Below are 24,074 nucleotides of genomic sequence, written 5' to 3'. Positions count from 1 at the left end.
TTAAAAAAATAGTTAGTTTTTAGTTAGTAATCTTATTAACTTATTAATTGACTAACTAACTTTTAAACTAACCAATTAACCTTTATTGTATGGAAATATTACACCAATAGCCAAGGCTCAGCATAGGGTAGTTTTTTCCTAAAGCTGATTTTGTGATTGCTCTATGACCATTATAAATTTTTTGTCTTTGAAATACATGAATGATTTGAAAGGAGCATTTTCACTTGCTTTTGTGTACATGATCTAAAGGCATGAAACAAACCTATGTTGTAAAGGTTTTACTTAAGAAAGTTGGTTTTGAATTTCCTTAGTGAATGTACTAGAGGATCCTATTTAGAAAACTAAAGATATTTTGGATGTGTGCATGGTAAGCGAGAGAAAAACTTTTGTAATGGAAGTTACTGTATGGCTGGATGGACTCAATTAGTGGAGTGGCTTCTCAACAATGACTGGAGTTTCGATTATCTTGTGGCTATTCAATGACTAAGGTTTAGAGCTAAAGACTAACTTCTTTAAGGTCCATGTCTTATTTTATGACATAGCATTGTTTTAGGGGATTAGTGTAAAACTATCCTTATGAGTAGAGGGGTTGATGTTGAGCCTAACACACCAACAATTGAGACTTTAGACGATGAACTTCTATTGTTTTAGAAGTTGCAACTCACTTCGATGATAATCTCTCACCTTGTCTCTCAACACTCCACTCTAACTAACCAAGCATCCTCCTCTCCAACCCAAGAAAGAAAGAACATAAGACTAACTCGAGTTGTAGTGAGCTCACCTAACTTACCTTCTTGCATTTGTTGATGACTCGAAGACTCGAGGATAGTTCCATGACCACGATCAACACGCTCCAATTCTGTTGCTCTTCGCATCCACAACCAAGCACACCAACAAGTCAAAGAGCTAATAAAGAAGACGAGAAAAGCAAGATGATGATGAAGAGCTTCACCTTTCCTCAGTCCCTCGCTCAACATATCTCTCACTCTCTCCTTCTCAGTCACTCTCAACACAATGGAAGAAAGATGATAGATTGAAAAGATAGAATAGAAAGCTTGAGTAGTCACATTGATAGAGCTTCTACTGCATGGATATGCCAAAAGCATCAAATATAATCGAGACCTCCCACCCTTATATAGACCAAGAATTAGGGTTAGGGTTAGGATCTATGCACCTTTTGCATTTAGGGTTTGTGCCCCTTTTGCATTTTTCGTTTAGGGTTTGCACCCCCCTTTTGCATTTGTCTACACCCTCTCTTGAACATCCTACCCACTTTGTGGACTCTAGGCTAGACAATCATCATTGCATGCTTCAATCTTAGCCTAATTAGACTAAGTCTAAGATATTCTAATTACAAATACATGTGTAGGTGTTCAATCCAATAAGCTCTTGAAGAACATGGGTCTCTACAGGATTAACCACACATGGTAGCTGATGCAATTGTTGGCTTTATGTTGAAGAACCATTTCAACCTTTTTGATAAGTAAGGATTGATAAAATTGTGTGAATTGAATGAAGGGATGAAATGTGCAAGTGACTTAGGGAGATATGTCAACCAAGGTGAGCCGAGACTCCCTAGGTAAGTCGTGACGTTGATGTGCCCTAAGGGTGTGTGAAAATGGGAAAAGGGCTAGGGGGTTAGAGACGGAGCACGGAGCCAGCCAGTTAGGATGGAGCCAGCCAGTTAGGGTCACTAGACACAAGCAACTTAAGGACCTCTAGGTGCAGTGCAATGCATGTGCATGCATATTTTTTTTATTTTATAGTTTTTTTCTCTCTCTCTCTTTTCTATTTTTTTTCTTTTGGAAAGTCAAGTAACAACAGTGAATATAAAATAAGGCATGTTGTCTTACAAGGAAAAATGGAACTATGAGATCAAAAGGCTAACTACAAATAATAAAACTTGGTACACAGGATGATTGGTGCACCGAGGTGTGTACAATGAAGATTTGAACATTAAACATGGACATTGAAGCACATTGTTGCATTGTTGATGAAGCTGTTGCCAAAGAGGAACCTTAACTTGTTGATGAAGACTTGTATGCTCATTGATGGAGCAATTTGCAACTACTCCCAAGGAAGTAGATGACCATTAGATTTTGTAGTAAAGGTATGGTGTCATTGAAGAAAGTAGAACCTCATTTTTTATGGTTCTTTATGTTCTATGTTTCTTCAGTGAGGCTCCAATTTAAACTTGCTATCTTGATTGGCCTTAGATGTCTTGGTGGTGTGATGCCACTCAAGCTTGAGATCTACAGGAATGTTCTAATGCTAATGTTAGTTTCAAGTCTTTAATGTTGTTGTAGCATAGAATATTAATGGAAATCTTCTATTGCCAATGATATTGTCTTCAAGCCTTGAGGTTCATTGCATTGCTTTGTCACCTATTGTATTCCTACATTCACTTGGTGAAACTTTGAGAGAACCATGTAGTGGATTCAAGAGAAAAATATAGAAATAATTATGAACAACTTTCTTCTTCCCTGAATTTCACCATCACACGAGGAGTGAAAAGGTTTGAGCTTGTATCCTTTTTTTTTTTGGCCCTCGCATAAGATGTAGCATTGTTTCTAAAGTCAAAGGGACTTTTGCTCTTGCCAGTGCAACAAATTGAGCTAAAGAAAAATATGTACGAAGAAACTAAGACTAAAAATGAAAAAGAGTTAGTATTCTGCAGTTTTTGGAATCCACCAATCATAGAAATTTGGATTGTACTCCAATTTGGCAAAAGCATCCAAGTTAGGTGGTTTGGTATCTAGTCCATAAAGGTAAGTAATCAGATCACCAAGCAAAGAGGGTCCTGCAAAGTGATTGGCAATGTATAGTTCCTCTTCGATCAAAATCTTGTCAAGCAATGGGTGATATATCAACTTTTGTAGAAAGGCAAGATTTGGAGCTAGGATGATAGAGCATAGTGAACTGGTCTCATAGCAAGTTGGGTCAGATCAAAGTGTATTGACTATACCATGTTGCTTAGCTATGGTCATAAGATGATTGCCATCACAAGCAATCTCAAGTCGATGAGAAAATTACTTCTACAAGAACAGACTTGAGGAATGGCAATTCTGCTCAAGCTCATCAAGTATTGTTTGGTCTTGGATTTTAGTCATAGAAACATAAGAAGGAATAAATCAGCATGATAGCACGTACTCTTGAGAGAGAGTCCTAACATATTTCATCTAAATCAAAAGGCTTTTATTGAAAAGATGTTTGTTGCCCTCCCAAGTGGAATGCCATTTAGAAGCAACCCAAACTGCATCATCATCACACCAAGGCCTAGATCAATCATTGCAAGCAACTTGGCATAAGTAGTGTATATGGCCTCAAATTGGAGTAGAAATTCTATTTCAAAGGAATTGAATTTCTTTGCCAAATGAGCAACCATGGTACTCAATGGTTGACATACTAGCAAAGGCTTGATGCCAGATGGAGGGTCAAGTTTAGTAGTCCAGAGATGTGTCTTAGCAACCTCCTCCAAAGCATCTTGGGGTTCAACCAGCTCAATTGGGACTAACTGGTGGCGTGAGTTAGTAGGGACATCAGTGGAATTATGACTAGGATCTAGAGTTGCAAGCATACGTCTTCTAGCCACTGTGTCTAGGTTAGTAGAAGGTTTATGTACATCACTTTGCTTCACATCATTTGATGAAGATTCGGTCATTGTAGTACTAGAAGCAGAGGTAAGATATGGTGTTGTGGCACTCAGCCTTGGAATAAACGATTCATAGAAATTAGGATTGTACTCTAATGAAGCATGTTCATCATCAAGAAGTTGTGGGTTATGGGTGATACAAAAGATATATCTAGTGACATCAATCATCATGTGTTGTTGTCCTAATAGACTTGCAATGTGTAGCTCTTCCTCTGAAAGACGTTTGTTACACAAGTGATCAAGTTTAGCCAATTTAGAAATGTTGACACCATGGACAAGTGCAAGCACTCAGAGAAATGTAGGAGCAACATATGTAAGATCATGCATTGAAGTCCAAAGCATCTTTCTTTGCTCAACAATAGTCATTAGACAGCTACCATATCATGCAGCTAACCCTTGACTAGAATACCATTTCCATTCAAACTCACTTTGTCCTTCTGCTTTCTTGGCCAATGTTGCAACATCTTCCCACCAACTTATTGTGTGCTCCCCAATGTAGAACATAGGAATTAAGTGATGCTTCTCTTGCTCTACCTTAGTCATTTACTTTATAACTTCTCCCACAACTGCTAGGTAAATCCAAAAAAATTGTGATTGCTCTGACTATGTCAAAGGCTTTTCTAAGAGTTTCTAATGCACAACAGTCTGAATTCCAAGTTAGCATAAACATATGCATGAGCAAATGAAGTCAAGAGTGTTTCATCTAGTTCCTAAGAACTTGTAGCTTCTAATTGATTTTTGTGTTTCCCCCTCTTTTCTAACATCTTCATGATCAATTGTTTAGTTGGTTTCAAGTGTATTGAAGCTTTTGGTCAAGAAGAAAATGACTTGTGAATCAATGGGTTCACTAGGCTCTCTACACTAGATTCTATATTCTTGTGTGAGACTAAAGTACTAGAGATTTGTTCTTTAGCCGAAGTGACATACTTGGTCATAGCCAAGGGATGTGTGATTATATGGGCTCCATCTCAAAATTGGAAGTAGTAACTTTTGATTCAGTGGAGTGGTCAATCATAATAGTTAAAGATGACTATGCACTTGGATCCTCGGACTGAGTTGGAAGTATTCATGGACTTGGTAGTTCCAAAATTTTTTGTGACAACACTCGTAGAGGGAGGTCATTGGTCTTTTCATGTTTTCGTAGCTATCCCTTATGGATCCTTTTCCTTATTGAGCAACTACACTAGGCTCCTACTACCAGATTTTTTGTTTTGGTTTGGGTGACAAAGATTCTTGGTTTTGAGGTGGCTTTGGCTATTTTGAAGAACCAGCAACAACTTGGGGTTGTTGCTTATCAACACTTGAGGGCTTTATCTCATCTATCCTTGGACTTTCGATTTCATCTTGAGTAGCCTCACATGGACATGGCTACTTTGGCTCTAGCTTTTCCTCCTTACTCAATGACTTTTTAGATATTATAGCTCTTCATGTGGATTAGTAGAAACTTCAAGTGGTTGCTCTTTTGGAATTGTGGGCTAAAGTGTCATAGGAACTAGCTCACCAATCACTAACTTATCTAGTGTTGTCCCTCAGGTATTTTGGTCCATGACCCAGATCTGCGTGTGGGTCTCTTTTGCTTTCTCTTGGATTTGTATGGGACTTGGTCTGTGGTCACTGGAGGTGGCTTTGCAGGTGGTTTTGGTAACCAAATCCAACCATTTCCCACATAAAAAACTTGAGCATGGAGCAACGCTTTAGGTACCCATTGCGGCCCTTTGCTAGCTCTCCATCAATGCTTTCGATTACTTGCCCTAAATCTCTTCCCCCTTCTAGATGTAGTTCTATTCACAATAGCTTGAGAAGCTGTGGTAGTGTTTCTAGTAGACATGGTTTTTCCTTTGGTTCCAAGAGGGTTTCTACTGATCAATTCTCTCTTGTTCTCATGTGGCTTGAGTAGTTCATTAAGAACTCTCTGGATGTCCTCTCTAGGCATTTGATTTGACTCTGAGACAAGCTTCTTGCCCTTCTCTAGAGAAGAGACAACGTCCCCTTTGCTGAAAGTAGTGAGTATCTCCACGTTTGGTAAGCTTAGGTTTATAGGATGTGCTTTGTAGTCCACAATGCATGTGGTTGCATGCTTGAAAGGTCTTCTAAGAAAGATTTTCTTTCCCATATCTTCTTGATTTGGAAGCACATAAAAAAACTATGGGCATGGTTTCAATCTCAAAAGGCAAGAGACTTTTGCATCACCCTAAGAGGGAATAGGTTGATCCTCCATACGGCTTGATAGCTGCATTGGTCGGGACAAGTTCAAGTTGTCCAATCTTAGTCCATACCTCATAGATCAAGATGTTGTAATCTGAACCTTTGTCTACGAGAGGATCAATGATGAGCTCTCCCTTGGTTGTTAGTTTGACCCTAAGATATGTAGAAGGGATTAGCTCTTCATCTTCTAGGTCAATGTTTGTGGCTTGGACCTTTTGGATATTAGGCATGGTAGACCTAGTTAGGGTACTACATGAAATTTTGCATGTTGGATAGTCATGATACATGTGAGTGATGTTGCACCCAATGCATCTAAGGCTCATCTAAGGTCAGCCCATGGAAATTTATCTACCACCATCCGGTCTACTAGCTATAGCCTAGCCTCTTGTGTTGCTAGCTTTGGCAATATGTGAATGGATAGATGGATGGGAATGCTCACTCATTTGTGTTGACTCATCAGGTCTTAGGACTTCAAGACTTAAGGTCGAGTCCACTATGAGGCACGTCAACAAAGTGTAAGGCTCTTAATAGCCAAATGACAACCTCTTCAACTCTTCTTGCAATGGTATTGTGTGGTTCTTGGTGTGGGTGTTCTTGTTCAACTCTCTAGGTTTGTCAGTTCTTCTTGGATTTGCAACTTCGTTTCTTGGAGTTCATATCCTTCAAATTTGTCTCTTGTTGGTCAATTGATCTTGTGATATTGCATTAAGTGCAAGTGGTGAAATTATGGGCTCAGTGGTTGACTTCTCCTCTCAATTGTTGCGGACTTGGCACTTTCTTTGAATGGGGTTCAAAATGATTTAAAGGGGGATTAGGAATTATAGTAGCTTGATCAACAATATTTTACTTGTTAGGCCCTTGTAATCATTAGAATGGAGCACATGATGATGGTGGCTTGGTTGGATGATTTCCCCCCTAATGACTTGTAGTGGGTTGTAACATGCCCACCTATCGATTGTGTAAGCATGTTTTAGCGGTCCATCGAGAAACGAACCTAAGCATCATTGCCCCGCACTCCCATGGAATGTTCCAGGGTTTGTCACGTAGGGTTTCTCGAGTCCACCTTGCAAAACGGAACGTTCGTAGCCAAACCCATTAGGATCTGACCTGAAATTTGAGTCCCTAGTAGTCAAGGTCTCCTAATAGCATTTTAGCATTGGGGGTCCTACTTTACACAGAGATACCCAAGCCAAAGCAAATCCATGCTGCACTTGGTTCAAAGAGAATGGGAAATGAGAGGGATGCGCCGCTCAACCTCTCTACCATAGGGCATAGTCCCATTCCGGTCCCATAAAATAGCATAAATCTGGTTCTAACCTAACAATTTCTAAGGGGGGTCGGACATTGGTGAAACCTTGTGAGAAGCCTCCCAGTTCTCTGGGGCCACCCTACCGTAGGACAAACCCGTTGGGAGTTCCGCCCACCTGCTTCCCTCAATAGGCATTCTTTAGTTATCTAATTAGGTCCTATCACATTTATGTGTGACATTTAAAATCAGCTTCCTTAATTAAGCCTTTTAAGAAACAGGGTTGGTTCGTGTAACTTATAGCACAGACACAAATATAGAGCAAGCAGTTCTTTTTACAAACAAGTTCCTTAACTTATCTTTAAATTAATATTTTTCTCCTACCCATACAAGAGAAATTATATATCTCTTCTGCCTAGCAGAAGTACTCGGTTCCAATCACATGGCACCATAATTTCCATCCATTATTTAGAATAGGATCTTCCATTGCGATAGACATTGGGCTTACAGCAGTCTTCAACTTTGTTCCGGACTAGGCAAGGGGTGTCCATAGCTCCACCTAACCCACAAGCGGCCTAGGAGTGAAACACAATTTCTATGGTTGGCTTTTTCACCACTCGACCTTCGTCCCCTGAATCGAGCAATGCCCTTATTGGGTTAATCCAGATGCAATCTTGGAGATGATCCACACGTGCGAAATATCCTTTTCCTAATTAATTCATTTAGGAATCAAGCACAAATAAGGCATTCAACCCTAATATCTTCTTTCAGAAAACATTTCTTTATCCCCATGGCAACTTGTCATTATAGACCTCTACCATGCATTTACCATCAATCACAGGAATAATCATCCAAACCACAATCCAACAATTAGTTCAATGTAAAAGCATTTAGGGTGTTATTCGATCGACTAACAAAACAATGGTACTCTTTTCCAAACATTGCAAGAATAGTTGCGATAACCCTTCCGTTGCATATTTGCTCTCCCCCTTGGGATCAAGGAGCGATACCATGCAAAGTTTTAACTTGACTTTATCTTCCTTTCCCCTAAGGCAAAGAATGCAAGACAAATTTATAACGATGCAAGACTATCTTCCAATGTAAAATAATCCTTGAATTATTATGTGAGTTGTAATCAACTCATGGTTTGGCAGCACAAGGTAAACTCTTCAACCCTTATTTAATGAAAAACCTTCATAGGTTTAATGCAAGATCAGTTCATGTACCATCGATGTAAGTTTCATATAATCTTTCCCATGCATGTACCGTCTATGAGCAAAATCCTTAGGGTAACCTTGCAAACCCTAAACAATATTGTCCTAGGTGAAGATTAATTGAAGACTTATTGATGCTTAATACTTTAGAGTCTCATATGCTGCTTATGCTATGCATGGATTTGTCGCATAGCAACTAGGTGCAATTGACTTCCCTTGATATAAGCACTTCGCAAACTTCATCTTTGAGTATTTTGAGATGTGATTTATCATTTTCAATGACCTATTCTAGCATGGCATAGTATGGACTAGTGTATCTCATGTGGAAATCAAGCAAGCATCCATCAAACTAGAAATACATTACTTACGGCCGGTACCACAGTTGGATTGGCAGGGATGCCCTTGCTCGCGTGTGACATTTTCCCGTTGGGGGCCATTCTTGATCTTCTTCTCTTTAGACGCAACTCTTAGGACTTCAGTGGCTTTTCCTCAACTAGGGAGGGCCAATTTGGGGAAAGAATTAAGCTACTAGGGAGGATAATTTCACGCGAAAGATAAGTATGTATGGCCAGCCTCTAAGGAGGGGAAAAGGAGGAAGAATCTTGGAATTTTCCTCCCCCCTCTCTCTCTTTCCCTCTCTCTCTCTTTTCCTCTCTGTCACCTTCTCTCTCTCTCTCTCTCTCCTTACTTCAACGTGCTTGGGCATCAATGTATTTTTTAATTTTTTTCTTACAATAGGTGGGATTTATAATGGTGGAAAGGGGTTATTATTGGGGAGGATGTGGGGAGAAAGTGGAGTGGTGGTGGCGGTGACCACCACCTGTTTTGCATGACGACGGGGTCTCCTTAGCCCTCCAGGTGGCCACGTGCCTCGATACGCCCAGGGGGGGAGGGTGCTTGGCCACGTGGCCTTCCCCCCTCCATCATTGTTATCATCAACTTCCTCTTCTAGTTTGGCTTCGTCAACATCATCGACGGCTTCCTCCTCCCTCGTTAACTTCACTCTCGCTCCCTTGTCATCGGCCACTTCTTCTTCTTCCTTCTCTCACGTCACATTCTTCCTCCCCTCACCACCTGTTCAGCAAAAAAAAGGGGAGGGTGATTTTTTTTTTCATTTTTCTTTAATTAAAAATGGGGGGGGGGGACGTTCCTACACGAGGGGATATTACATCCTCTCCCCTTAGAGAACCTAAGATGTCCTCATCTAGGAAGAACTAGGGATTTTATTTTGGAGCCTATGGGGTAGGACCCATCACACTTTCGTTGCTCACTCATAAGAATACGGTCTTTTAAAACAACCATTTATTATATTAGATATATCCGAGTCTAGATTACATGAGAAAAGTTTATTGTAGTTACATCTCACGAATATCTTCTAGGTTTCTCCTAAGTATCTGGTATATTCTGGATCATTTGAGCTTGTACAATTTCATTCATTGTAAGTTCAAGTTCTCTTCGAGTCCTATTGGGACAATTGATGTGGATATGTCCAATTTTGTGGCATTGGATCATCGATGTTTAGAGTGCTTTTGGACATTCCCTTTTGAAATGAACTAACTCCCTGTGATAAAAACAGCGCAGAGCTTTCTCACTTGTGGTCACAAGATTCCTAGTTGTCCTTGGTAGGATTTTCTTCTTTAGACCAAATTGCCCTAGGATCCTCTTAGCAGATCAAAGCGATCCTTTATCTCAAAAACTCTATTCCCATATTGTCCTCTTCTTATTCGGGATTGAGCTCCATGGACAATCGAATTTGCTTGTAATACTAAAGAATACTTCCAAGCTTCAACATTATGGTAAGACCCAATCTATATTAGTTGAGAATAAATGACTTAAGAGAAATTCATTGTAAGTTATAACTGTCATACTTGCTAAAGTATATTTGATCACTTGTAAGTTCTAAGTTCAAAATTGATGCAACTCATATTACTCGGGTTAACCATAGTTACAAGAGTAAAGTTTATTCCAATACAAGTTGTATTTCATGTCCATTAAATTTCCATGATTTCTAGTCATCTTGAAGAGATGTAGTGGGTTCTAAGTCTTCGTCTTCATCTAATTCCTCTATATATCCGAAGACAGCACTTGTGTAGCTTCATTTCCTTGGAGGCTCCATATCTTTTGGACTTAATTTAGGGCAGTCTACTTGGACGTGCCCTAGCTCATTGTAGTGGAAACATCGGCAGTTGGGACATCTCCTATGGATGTTCTATCTCTCCACACATGTGGCATCTCTTGTCCTGATCTCGGGAATCATCCTTGCTACACTTGCCCAATTTAAGTTCTTGGATGATTGGATTCGCTCAAAGTAATGCATCTTGCAAGTATGTTGGATGCATTGCTTTAAGATGTTGGTTCAAAGGAGTGTTCAAGCCATGGAAAAACTTGGATACTTGCTACGCAATATCCATAGGTGGTGCGTATTTTAGTGGGGTTACAAACTTTGAGTAGTAAGCTTCCAAGGTTAATTCCAGTTGTTTGACCTTAAAGAATTCATTCATCCTCAAAGTCTGGTAGGTTGGCGGAAGATATCATCTGCATACATCTTTCAACTGAGCCCAAGTGACAACGGCTTCAGAAATACCTTGATCTTTGCATCATTGCTTCCACCATATTTGAGCCTATAGCCAACTAACTTACGTTTGCCTATCATTGCTTGATTGGAAAAAGTGATTCCTGAAGCATAAAAATAATAATCCATCGACTCAATCCATATCTCCACCTTTGCTGTGACATCAATCCCTTCTCCACCAAACTCGAGTGCCTTAATTTGCTTGAGAAGAAATTTCTTCTCTTGCATGTCGGTATTCATGGTTGTAGAAGGTGCCCGACAATTAAGCCATACCACTTAGGTTACTCTATTTAGGATATGTCTACGAACCATACATTAATCAATCATGTATCATTACGAAGTTTCGCTCTGATATAACATGCCTGGTCCAAGCACATTTTAGTAGTTCAAGAAACGAATCTAAGTGTCACTGCTGGGCACTCGCATGGAATATTTTGGGGTTTGTTGCCTAGGGTTTTCCAAGTCCGCCTCGCAAAACAAAATGTTCTTTTGTTGAACCCACTAGGATCAACTTGAAATCTGAGTCCCTAGTGGTTAAGGTCTCCTGACAGTATTCTAGTATCAGTAGGCCCTAGACATCCTACTTTATGTAGAGATACCTAAGTCGAAGCAGATCCATGCCGCAATTGGTTCAAAGAGAATGGGAAACAAGAGGGATGCACCGCTCAACCTCTCTACCTGTAGGGAATAGTCCCATTTCGGTCCCCTAAAATGGCATGAATTGGGTTCTAACCTAACAATTTCTAAGGCTTGAACGTTGGTGAAACCTTGTGAGAAGCCTTCTAGTTCTCTGGGACCACCCTGCTGTAGGATAGACCCATCAGGGGTTCCACCCAACCACTTTCCTCAGTAGGCATTCTTTAGTTATCTAATTAGGTCCTATCCCATTTATGTGTGACATTTAAAATCAGCTTCCTTAATTAAGCCTTTTAAGGATCAGGGATCGTCCGCCTAGCTTATAGCACAGACAAATAGAGAGCAAGCAGTCATTTTTATAAACAAGTTCCTTAACTTATATTCAAATGAATCTTTGTCTCCTGCCCACACAGGAGAACTTATATATCCCTTCTGCCCAGCAAAAGTACCTGGTCCAAATCACACGGTACCATACTTTCCATCCATTATTTAGAATAAAATCTTCCAACGCCACAGACGTTGGTCTCACGGTAGTCTTCAACTCTGTTTCATACTAGGAAGTTGACCCTAGGAGTACTTTTGTGATTGGCCTTTTCACCACTCGACCTTTGGTCCGTGAATTGAGCAATGCCCTTCTCTGGTTAATCCATGATGCAACCTTAGAGATGATCCACCCATGCAAAATATCATTTCCTTAATTAATTCATTTATGAATCAAGCACAAATAAGGCATTCAACCCTAATATCTTCTTTCAGAATTCCTTTATCCCCATAGAAACTTGTCATCACAGACCTCTACCATGCATTTACCATAAATCACAATCAGTTGGAATAATCATCCAAACCATAATCCAACAATTAGTTGAATGTAAAATCATTTAGGGTATTATTAGATCAACCAACAAAACAATGGTACTTTTTTCCAAACATTGCAAGAATAGTCGTGATAACCCTTCCGTTGCATATTTGCTCTCCCCCTTGGGATCAAGGAGCGATACCATGCAAAATTTTAACTTGACTTTATCTTCCTATTCCCTAAGGAAAAGAATGCAAGACAAATTTATAATGATGCGAGACTATCTTCCAATGTAAAATAATCCCTGAATTATTATGCGAGTTGTAATCAACTCATGGTTTGGTAGCACAAGGTAAACTCTTCAACCCTTATTTAATGCGAAACCTTCATAGGATGAATACAAGACTTTAATGCAAGATCAGTTTGTGTACCATCGATGTAAGTTTCATATAATCTTTCCCATGCATGTACTGTCTATGTGCACAACCCTTAGGGTAACCTTGCAAACCCTAGACAATATTGTCCTAGATGAAGATTAATTAAAGACTTATCGATGCTTAATACATTAGAGTCTCATATGTTGCTTAGGCTATGCATGGATTCATAGCATAGCAACTAGGTTCAATTAACTTCCCTTGATACAAGCACTTCGAAAACTTCATCTTCGAGCATTTGAGATGTGATGTATCCTTTTCAATGACCTATTCTAGCATGTCATAGTACGAACCTAGTGTATCTCATGTGGAAATCAAGCAATCATCCATCAATTTAGAAATACATTACTTACGGCCGGTACCGTAGTTGGATTGGTAGTGATGCCCTCACTTGAGGCTCTGTTTCTCGTTGAGGGATTGCGATCCACACGTGATATTTTTTGCTTGGGGGCCATTCTCGATCTTCTCCTCTTTTAGATGCGACTCACATAAGACTTTAGCACCTTCTCCTCGACTAACTAAGCTGCAGGGGAGGATAATTTTAAAGGAATAATAAGTATGTGTGGCCACCCTCTAAGGAGGGGAAAAGGAGGACGAACCTTGGAATTTTCCTCCCCTCTCTCTCTCTCTCCCTCTCTCTTACTCTCTTTCCCTCTCTCTCGCTTTCCCTCTCTATCACATTCTCTCTCTCTCTCCTTCAGCTTGCATGGGCATCAATGCCTTTTTTTTTTTTGCTTACAATGGAGGGGTTTATAATGGTGGAAAGTGGTTATTATTGGGGGGATGTGGGGAGAAAGGGGAGTGGTGGTGGCGGTGACCACCATCTGTTCTGCATGATGGCGGGGGCTCCTTAGCCCTCTAGGTGGCCGCGAGTGCCTCGATACGCCCAAGGGGGGGTGGTTGGCCATGTGGCCTTCCCCCCTCCATCATCATCATCATCATCATCATCATCATCATCATCATCATCAACTTTGTCTTCTACCTCGGCTTTGTTAGTGCCATCAATGGCTTCCTCCTCCCTCGTTAACTTCACTCCTCACCCTCCCTTGTCATTAGCCACTTCTTCTTCTTCCTCCTCTGATGTTGCTTGCTTCCTCCCCCCACCACCTGTTTGGTGACAACAAGGGGGGGAGGGTGATAAAAATTTTCATTTTTCATTAGTTAAAAAGGGGAGGGGGAAGTTCCTACGCGAGGGGATTTTACTTGTGTCCTATATGTAGATGTGAAAGTGAGTGTTGAGGTTGTGCACTATGATCCTAAATGATCTAAGGTAATGCTAACCCAGTGTGTGTTGCCGAGGTTGCCTAGGTGCTATGTGAAATGTGTGCTAGGTCCTTGCAATATGATGAGGTGGTTACTTAGTTTAACAAGCTCCTTGTTGAGCTCTTAAGTTATTAAGATATTTACTTTAAATGCTTAACTTCAAAATCTACAAGTTATCAAGGCACTTTTGCAACACTTTGATTCAAAAACTTGCAAGAGTGAGGTGTGCAAAATTGAGCTTCTTCCTTTCCAATGCAATGTGCATGGGTGCAAGAAAATTCTCAAAGTATCACAACCATGTCATGTTAACAATATGGCAAGTAAGGATGGCACTTTGATGCAAATACTAAAGTAAGAGGTTCAAATTTAGAATGTGAGTAAGACAAGTATGAGTGAGCCTTAAGGCATAGTGTGTGTGTAAGTGGGAGTGTGAGTGAGTGTGTGAGTGATTGGTTAGTGTGAGTGAGGAATAAGTGAGGTATGAGTGTGAATGAAGGATAAGTGAGATGTAAGTGTTAGTAAGGGATAAGTGAGATGTGAGTGTAATAGATATGAGTGAGTGAGTATATGTATGAGTGTGAGTGAGTGAGTGTGAATGAGGATGAGTGAGTGGGTATGAATGAGGGATGAGTGTGAGTGGGTGAGTGAGGGATGAGTATGAGAGAATGAGTGAGTGAGTGTGAGTGAGGGATGAGTGAGTGAGTATAGGAATGAGTGTGAGTGAGTGAGTGTGAATAAGGATGTGTGAGTGGGTATGAGGAAGTGGATATGAGTGAGGGATGAGTATGAGAGAATGAGTGAGAGTGATTGAGTTGGAATGAGTGGGTATGAGTGAGTGATGAGTGGGTAGGGTGTATGATCAAAGTAATGGTACCTCTATCTCTTCTTCTTCTTCTTCTTCTCCTATCTTTTCTCCCTTCACCTCTTCTATTCTACCTTCTTCTAATAATTCTTCAACCATTAGATGAACTACAAGTTTTCTAAGAAGACATAAAAATTAATAGCATATGTGCAACCTTGCCACACAAGAAAGCCAATAAGGAGAGTATGAGTTTGCATTTTGTGTTTGAGATTTGAGTTTTGAGTTTTTGTGTGTATTTTTTTAAGTTTATATTTTGTGTTTTTTCCTACCCTAACAATTCCTATCTTCACAATCACAATCCAACAAACCAGTTCCTTCCGATTGGCCTTTCTAACCTAGCTGCATGGGTTTTGGAATGCTAGCCAACTATTCTACCATACAATAGGAATGTGAGAACCTCGGTGGTTGCATCGTCCTAGGTCCTGGAAAGGAAACCAAAATGTTGAGCCTAACGCACCAACAATTGGGTCTTTGGATGGGATTTCTATTGTTCTAGAAGCTGCAACTCACTTTGGTGACAATGTCTCACCTTGTCTCTCAACACTCCACTCTAACTAGCCAAGCATCCTCCTCTCTAGCCCAAGAAAGAAAGAATAAAAAATTAGCTTGAGCTGTAGTGAACTCACCTAGCTTGCCTTCTTGTGTTTGATGACTCGAAGGCTTGAAGATGGTTTCATGACCATGATCAACATGATCCAATGCCATCACTCCTTCACATCCACCACCAAGTACACCAAGTAAAAGAGCTAATAGAGAAGACGATAAAAGCAAGATGCTGACAAAGAGCTTCACCTTTCCTCAGTCCCTTTCTCAACACAACTTTCACTTTCAATCTCTTAGTCACTCTCAATACAATGGAAACAATATGATAGAATGAAAAGATAGAATAGAAAGCTTGAGTAATTACACTAATAGAGCTTCCGCAGCATGGATGTGCCAAAAGGGTTGAATACAACTGAGACCTCCCACCCTTATATAGACCAAGAATTAGGTTTAGGGTTAGGGTTTGTGCCCCTTTTGCATTTTGCATCTAGGGTTTGCACCCCCCTTTTGCATTTAGGGTTTGCACCCTCTCTTGGACATCCTACCCACTTTGTGGGCTCTAAGGCAACCAATCATCATTGCATTAGACCAAGTCAAAGATATTCTAATTACAAATATATATGCACATCCCATGAAATAGTTATGGGTGAAACAAATACAATTGCGAGTGATAAATACAATCTACATAGGACTGAGCTCAACTCTCACAAAGTAATACATCCATGATAATGTGGTGATATCCATAATCCCCCAAAAAATAGTAGCTGTCACTTATGATTTTTGCATATTTCTCAAAATATCATTAACAATTGACACTCTATTCCCCCTTATTTCTCAATCTAATTGAACTAAGTGTGGTGCTTGCCACTTCATGTTATGATTTATCAAGTAATAGTAGCCTTCTTAACTCAATGTTAGTGTGGGAGCTTTCACTCAACCGCCAAGACCCACAGATCGCTTATTATTTCAAGTGTTCCAAGCCGAGCACTAATGACTACCTCTCACATAGCCAATGTGCCATCCATATCTACGGGTGTAGTGAGCTTACCTCCATGCCGATCGAGTTACCTCCTCTCCTGCACACTCCGGTAGCTCCACGATCCAAGTGCAAGCTTCAAGCAAGCTCCATCCTCAAGCTCCACACTCAAAGCTCCATCGCCGTGAGCAAGTCAAGAGAAGAGAAGAAGAGAGGAGAAGATGGAGAGCTTATCCTCCTTGGTCCCTCACCCTCACACATTCACTCCCTCACAATCTCACACTCCCTCTCTCAAGCACAAGCTCAAGCAAAGAAGAAGAAGAAGAAGAAGAAGAAGAAGAAGAAGAAGAAGAAGAGACCCACTTTTGGCCACACACAAGAATGAGCTTCTCATTCACTTTTCAACTTTATATACAAAACCCTAAATCCCTTTTGGGCGGTCATCCCCTTATCCTCTTTTTTACATGGTCGGGAAATGGCCTAGGCCCTTTTTCCCATTGTCCTTCTATCTTCCTAGCTTCCTTTCCATTGCCCATCTACATTTACAAATTGCACGGGTGAGAGCCCAGCACTCCTTAAATTAAATCATGATGCGCTTGCACTCTTTTACAAAAGTATTGACTTGCGCTTTTCCTTGTACGCCTTTCTCCCTTATTTAGGACTTTTCTCCTTGTGCATCTTTGTCTTCCGTTTCACTTTGCCTTGGCCTTTGTCTTCTGCTTTAGCTTTTCCAGATTTTCCACCTTGTTAGTCTTCCGATTAACATTACCCCCTCCTAGACGAGTGCCAGTCCCATGGCACTCACCGACGTAGGTAGCAAGGTTTGGCATGCACTGAAGACGTGGGTGGAAGGGACATCGGTGGTTGCCGTGGAGGAGTGTTGGTGGTGGTGTGGAGGAAGGTCATTGGGGGCACGTTGGTGGTCTAGGTGGCTAGTAGTAGGGTTGTTGGAGTTGGTGGTAGGGTTGTTCTTTGTTGGGGATTGCACTAATGGCCATCACAAGTGTTGGTTTGTTGGGGATTTTGCATATGACGATTCTTGGCAGGCTTGCAGGACGATAAAGGATAAGAATTCAGAGTTGGGTGTCGACGAAGAGCAAACGACACTTTCGTTGGAGTCTTCAATACCTGCAATTGAAAACCTCTCATAGGTGGTCTCTCCCTAGGGGTAGTGCTAGTCTTCTCTATCGTGCACAAGACATAGTTCAATTAGTTTGGGAGACACGTCGAAATCGAAGCAAGCTGAGAGTATTGTCCTGTACTTGAGGAGCAAAACTGTGTATATATTTCGGTGCATATATTATGTGAGTGCTCGTGCATACTTAAATATTACGTAGTTAGAAGACCACGGGCTAGTTTCTCGTAACAAGGTGTGGATGAAGCAAAGTTGTCCATGTTGAGAAGAAGTACATGTGAAGGTGTATGAGACATCCTTTGCATTGTGATTGCATGACGTAGCATAATTAAACATAGGAACACTGCACTTTCGGTAGTAGCTAGAAGCTATTGGACTTGCTTGATGAGGATAGTGTACATTTCATGGCGGTTCATGCAGCGCTTACCACAATTGATTGCAATGGTATGAAGGTAGAATGCAAGAGGGAATCGTGCGAATGGGTCAGGGTGACAAGTCTAACCATAGGAGAGACAAGATCCTAGGGTATGTCCTATCCTTGATGTGCCTTGAAAAATTGTGGGTGATGCTAAAGGGCTAGGGGACTAGGGACGGAGCCAGCCAACCAAGGTCACTGGACGTACCTAATTTGAGGACCCCTAGGTGCTGTGTTGTGATTGTGGGGTGCTTCTTATTTTTTCGTTCTTTTCTTTTCTTTTATTTTTATTGTTATTTTTTCTATTTTTCTTTCTTTCTCTCTTTTTTGTTTGTTTTGCCTTGCCTGAGTACAACCATTGCAATATGTTGAGGCTATTAGCCTTTCAGCGGGTTAGGAAATGTCAAGCTTCGAAGGCTCAGGAAATGGATATTACAACGATGATTATGTCTTAGCCTCGTTGTTGGAGAAGTAGTTGTTGAGATGGGGAGATACACTTGAGATATTGCAACCCTCTTTGGAACGTGCGATGTTTGTACAATTGGGATAACAGCTACCATGAGTGCGCGGCGCAGAGTGTAACCTAGAAAGAGGAAGTGGTTAAGATCATGCTTTGGGTTATGCGACGTGGGCACTCGCATGGGTGATTTTTGCTTTCGGAAGTGTGGATTTTTTGCGGCTCTTTGTGGGGTCAGTGGTCTTGCAGTGACTTGGACATTGAACACTTTTGCACAAAGACCTGCGTCATCCTGCATCCAATTGTTACTTCATGAGAGTACATGCATGGCATATGCTACACTATAATAAACCAGTGCAATGCAAGGAGACATCTCTTATTTGAATTCCATGGTGCTGGCTTAGATACTTATCACCTATGCTTGATTAGCTTTTTCTTTTGCTAAAGACGTGAAATATATTAAACGCAAATATAAAAAGTTTGTACAATTGTGGAACATGTCAGCACTTAACCATTTAAAGACAAAAAGTTATGGCCAAGTAGCATTTGATAAGCCTTTTACATAACGTGGGGCTACTCTATTTGTATGAGGTGGGGTGAGTTCGGGTGGTTGAGCGATTGAGGCTCTGCTGGTGAGGGGCTCCTGTGAGGCTGGTCGGGGAAGATGTTGGTTGGGACCCGAATGGTGTAGTCCTTGGCCACAACTGTTTTTAAAATGCTTTTGAAGAATGCATCAAATTCTTCCTTGTCTCGAGCTGCCCTTTCCTCTTTCGAGCACCTGGTGCTCGAGCGTCTGGTGGGGGCCCACACGACTGGTGTTGCTATGCCCCATGTGCTCCCTTGAGCTTCTATTCCCCTGGCTAAGGGATTTTTTGGCCTACGTCCAGGGCAGTGTCGCTTGGGGCCTCATTTCTTTGCATACCTTTTAAGGGTAGATACATAGCATTCCGGTGGAGGATCTTGTGCTGCATGCTCCCTTCGATGGCAGATAACGTCCTTGCAAGCCAGCTACACTGGGTGCTCCATGTTGTCTACTGTAGGGGGACCTGCAAAATGCGAAGCAATGATTAGGCCTTGAGGTAGGATAAAATTATTTGCATGGAAGGGATTATATAGTGGGCTATCAAGCACATGTGATGAGGAGGGGAGAGGTGAGGCATGCACTGTTTATTGTAGAGTGATGGCCCCCATGATGATTTTTGTTTTGCCTCCAGCCATTTGCAGATCTTAGCTTATGCTAAGTTGCATGGAGTGGTTGTCATGAAGTGGGCCAGGGCTCATCCCTAGAAGGATAGACCGAAAAAGGGGAAATGTGTACAGAAAGGGACAGTGCCCCATCTACACCATTAGAGATGTTGGTCAAGGCTTCCTATGGCGATAATGAGGGTTGCATGCCCTCCAATTGGAGGTGGGAATAGTCACACGGCTTCTAAATGTGTGGTGAGAGGAGAACCTGAGGAGCTTAGTCTGTCAAACCCAACTCTTCTCCCTGCGCTTGACTATCATTGCTTGTGTGTGTTGATATTATCTATACAAGGTCACAAAATTCATTGTTTATTTATGTACATGTTTACGAATCCATGTCACTTCACGATGATAAAAACCAATTGTAGAACTTAGGATTGTACTGGAGTGTGGCACACGTATCCAGTACTCGTGGCAGCCTTCTTAATAACATCACGTATTTTGCAACGTCAAGTATCATGGTACCTTGTCCGAGTCTACTTGCAACATGTAGTTCCTCCTCAGTGAGAACCTTATCAGCCAAAGAGTTCTCTTGGCTAGTTCCAGCTAAGTCCGTACCACAAATGGCAGTTACCACTCGAAAGGAAGTTGGTGCCACATAGGTTGGGTCTCTTTGAGACCGCCATTTGGCCAATCGCTGTTCTAAGACTGTCATGATTTGGGCTCCTAGTTCAGCCATTGCAACACGGTTTTCAAACCAACATTTCTCAAATTGACTTTGACCCTCCGATTGTCACTTTAGTTGCTCTATCTCTAAGAGATTTGGTTGGTAGAGCACATCATTGAATGTTACCGTTAAGCGTAGTTCGTCGGCTTCCTCGTTAGAGATGAGTCGCATGCTTTCATGCAGGAGCTTGTCATAGTGCTCGTCAAGATGTTCTTGCTCTTCCGAGGATAGGGGAAACGACAAGTATTCTTCAAGCTACTCCTTAGGGAATGCGCCCATGTCTGCCAGGACATAGAAACATGCAAATACTTTGAGCTTAGTATCCAACTCAGTTAAGCATTCTGTGATAATTCTATGTTCAATGAGGGCTCGCTTGGTCGCTATCTCATGCAAGGTTCTAGGGTTTCCCTAGGCTTTAGCATAGCTAGGGGCTCAGGCCTAGATGAGCAAGATTGGTCAACGCTAGGGTTGCTTATGCTCTCAAGGTTTCCATGTTTCCTCTGAGAATTTGTTATTGCATCATGGTTCTCCTTAGATGTGATTGGTATAAATTTGTCATCCTGTTGTGGCAGTGTTGTATCCACTCTTGATTGGTCAATGCGAGTTTTGTTGTCGGTGGATTGAATGTTACAAGCTACCGTTGATGGTAATGACTGCTTTGATTTTTCAGAGTACACAGATGTGTCTGAGGTTTCACCGCTATTAGGAGAGACATCAATGGGTTCATTAGTGGATGGTCTCGATGCTTTATTCCTTAGCTCTTCGGCACTCTTGGTTTCAATCTTCTTGGGGTCTATAGCCACTTGCAACTACCGTTGTTGTTTTCTTTCTTTTCTCTTCTTTTTCTTAGGCAATTGAGGTAATAGGCTACATATTATGAAGGATTGGGAGCTCATCAAAAGAAAGATACTTTGGAAAGCCCACGATTTGTGTATGTCAAGTCACCAATCTATGCCAAGACTCTAAGTGTAATGAGGAAAAGCTTTTATTAACAATCATGAAAGGTAATATCCCTAGGTACCTCAATCGATGCTTAAGCTTTCAAAGAGTCAAAGCAAAAAGGATTGAATTACCATGAAAGTTACAATCTCTTAACATTCCATAGGTGAAATGGAAGTTGTGATTCCATTCTAATTGTAGTGGATATGCTCTCACTACAATATCCTACATATTCCCAATGAAGAAAACTTTGAAGGCCTTAGATGTTGCCAAAATTTATGTGAAGAAAATCTTTTGACTTCACAATGTACCTAAGGGGATAGTGACTAACAAAGACATCCTTCTTACGTTCAAATCCTAAATAAGTTAGATATGCTGCTTCAACACATCTTACCATTCACAAACCATTGATTAGATTGAAAGGATGAACTAACTGATTGAAGGACATATTGTAACAAAGGACCTAAGAGGTGGATTGAACATCTACCCTTGGTGGAATTCACATGTAATGCCTCCTATCATGAGAGCATTGGAATGAACCCATTTCAAGCACTCTATGGACAAGATTTCCTATCTCCTATGAAACTTCCAAACCCCACATTCAAGGTGGAAATATCTAAGATAATTTTAAATGAGATGCAAGAATACATAAAAGTAATCCATCATGACATTGAAGCCACTCAAGATTGGTAAAAAGCCTATGCTGACTTTAAAGAGATCAAAGCTAACATTTAAGAAAAGAGATATGGTCTTCTTAAGGGATTGACTAAAGGAAGAGTACCATATAATTGGGAAAATTCAAGAGTTAATCTCAAGGTATTGCAATCCCTACAAGATTGTGAAATGCCTAGAAAGACATGTATACAAGATGCAACTCCCACAACATCTCAAAATTCATGATGCATTTTGTGCTAGTCTCCTCAAGGCATATGTCTCTAGCCCAAAGCATGTATTGGATGACAACCAAATTGTAATGCTTAAACAAGGCATCTTGGAGATGCAGCCTGAGAGGATTATTGATATAAAAGAAAAGATCCTTAGAAATAGGACTATCAAAGAACATCTTGTACAATGGAAAGACTTCCTTGAAGAGAATGCTACCTAGGTACATAAAGCCACTCTATACAAGGATGAGAATGGTTTCTTAGCAAGCTTTCTTAGGCAAGATTTTGAGCAATGGAATTAAAAAGGTGAGCTTTCACAACATTTTAACTAAAGATTCCCAATTCAATGGCACTCATATTGGTCCAAGGCTAGTAGACATCAACCAATTATAACTACTTGTAAATGGGAACCTTTCTAGTAAAAGCTATATTTGATATCCTTCTTCATAAAAGCTACATGGTAAATAAATAATAAATATAATATTAACTATGAGTGGCATGCTAACTATCACACTCTTGAAGTGTTTACAATGGAATGAGGTTGCTCAACAAATCAATGATTCAAAATATTCTTTTCATTTTTTTTTGGTTTATGTAAAATATTATTATTTAATGGCACATTGGTCTCACCCTTTGCTAAATTGAGAGCCAACTCTTGTAAGTACAAGAAGCAAACCTAAAACTAAAACCCTACCTATCTCGCTCTACCAATGTTGTTGATCAATGTATTACATGTAGATGAATACATATTCATCTTAAGCATTGAAAAAATTCAAAAAGAAATCATATCAACTTACCATAGCTAACTAGCTACAATACCTTATAATGGTACTTTCTATTTTTTCTTCTAAAACAAAACATACAAACCCATGTCAAACATAGTCTTCAATGGAATCAGTTGATCTTCCACCCAAAGATCTATATAAAATACGTATCAACGCTTATCAAGAAAAGCAAGAGTTTCTTCTTTGCACAATATCCTTCTTCTTTACATATCCTAGGTACCATTCACAATGATTTTATTTATATTTACATATCATATTATATTCTTTGAAAGGGTCTCTTAACATGACATGTGCTTTCACTAAAAAAAAACATAATTTGAAAAAGACCATTATATATAAGGCTACCAAGTCAATGCATTCCACATGAACTTGCAAGGCATGGAAAGAAACATAATCACTTTTGATGCCTAAGTAATGTTTGCCCAACTCCTTGCATAGATGACCTAGCTCCCCACATCTGGCAATTATTGTGTCTTCCTCCTTAGTAAATGTAGATACCATCCACTTGTATAGATAGTGGCATAGATACTGTCAAACTTGTTCCATAAAGTGCTAGACACTTTTTATTTAGACTTTTGTATATAGACATTATCTATAAAAGTGCAATATGCCTCTAACCCTCCTCATAGATGATGACCACCCACTTTGATGCACTCATATGGTAGAATTTTGTTTTACTCCTATAGCATGTTACACTTGAAGAGGACATGAATTACTTCCTTGCATATGTCCCTCATCATGATGGGTCAAGGTGTCCCTTCATTGAGAATATTGCAACCATCAAGGTCGAAAACTAAACATTGAGAAATGGTTCTATTGGACACATTACAAGTCAAACTCAATATAGAAGAACATGTTTCATACCCCTTCCTCATTTACATATAAAAGAACATACCCACACTCTAGCATTAAGGCTAGGGCTCTATATTGAGTGAACCCTACCTTCTTTGCATGCTTCATAACTATGGTAAGTGGTCTACAAGACTAGATGATATCAACCATCCCTCATTCACAATGTAAAGTTCACCAAAGATAGCAATATTTATCAATAGTAAAGTCGAGAACTGGTTCCATGCAAGGCACTATGTAAACTCCATCATCTCCACAAGACTAGTAGGAAAGTCTAACCACACAAGGTTGGCTGTTGT

Source organism: Lygodium microphyllum, chromosome 23 (genome assembly GCF_053477565.2).
Source record: "Lygodium microphyllum isolate KBCC chromosome 23, Lygodium_microphyllum_v1.1.10, whole genome shotgun sequence".
NCBI lineage: Eukaryota > Viridiplantae > Streptophyta > Polypodiopsida > Schizaeales > Lygodiaceae > Lygodium > Lygodium microphyllum.
Note: the sequence above shows the minus strand (reverse complement) of the source record.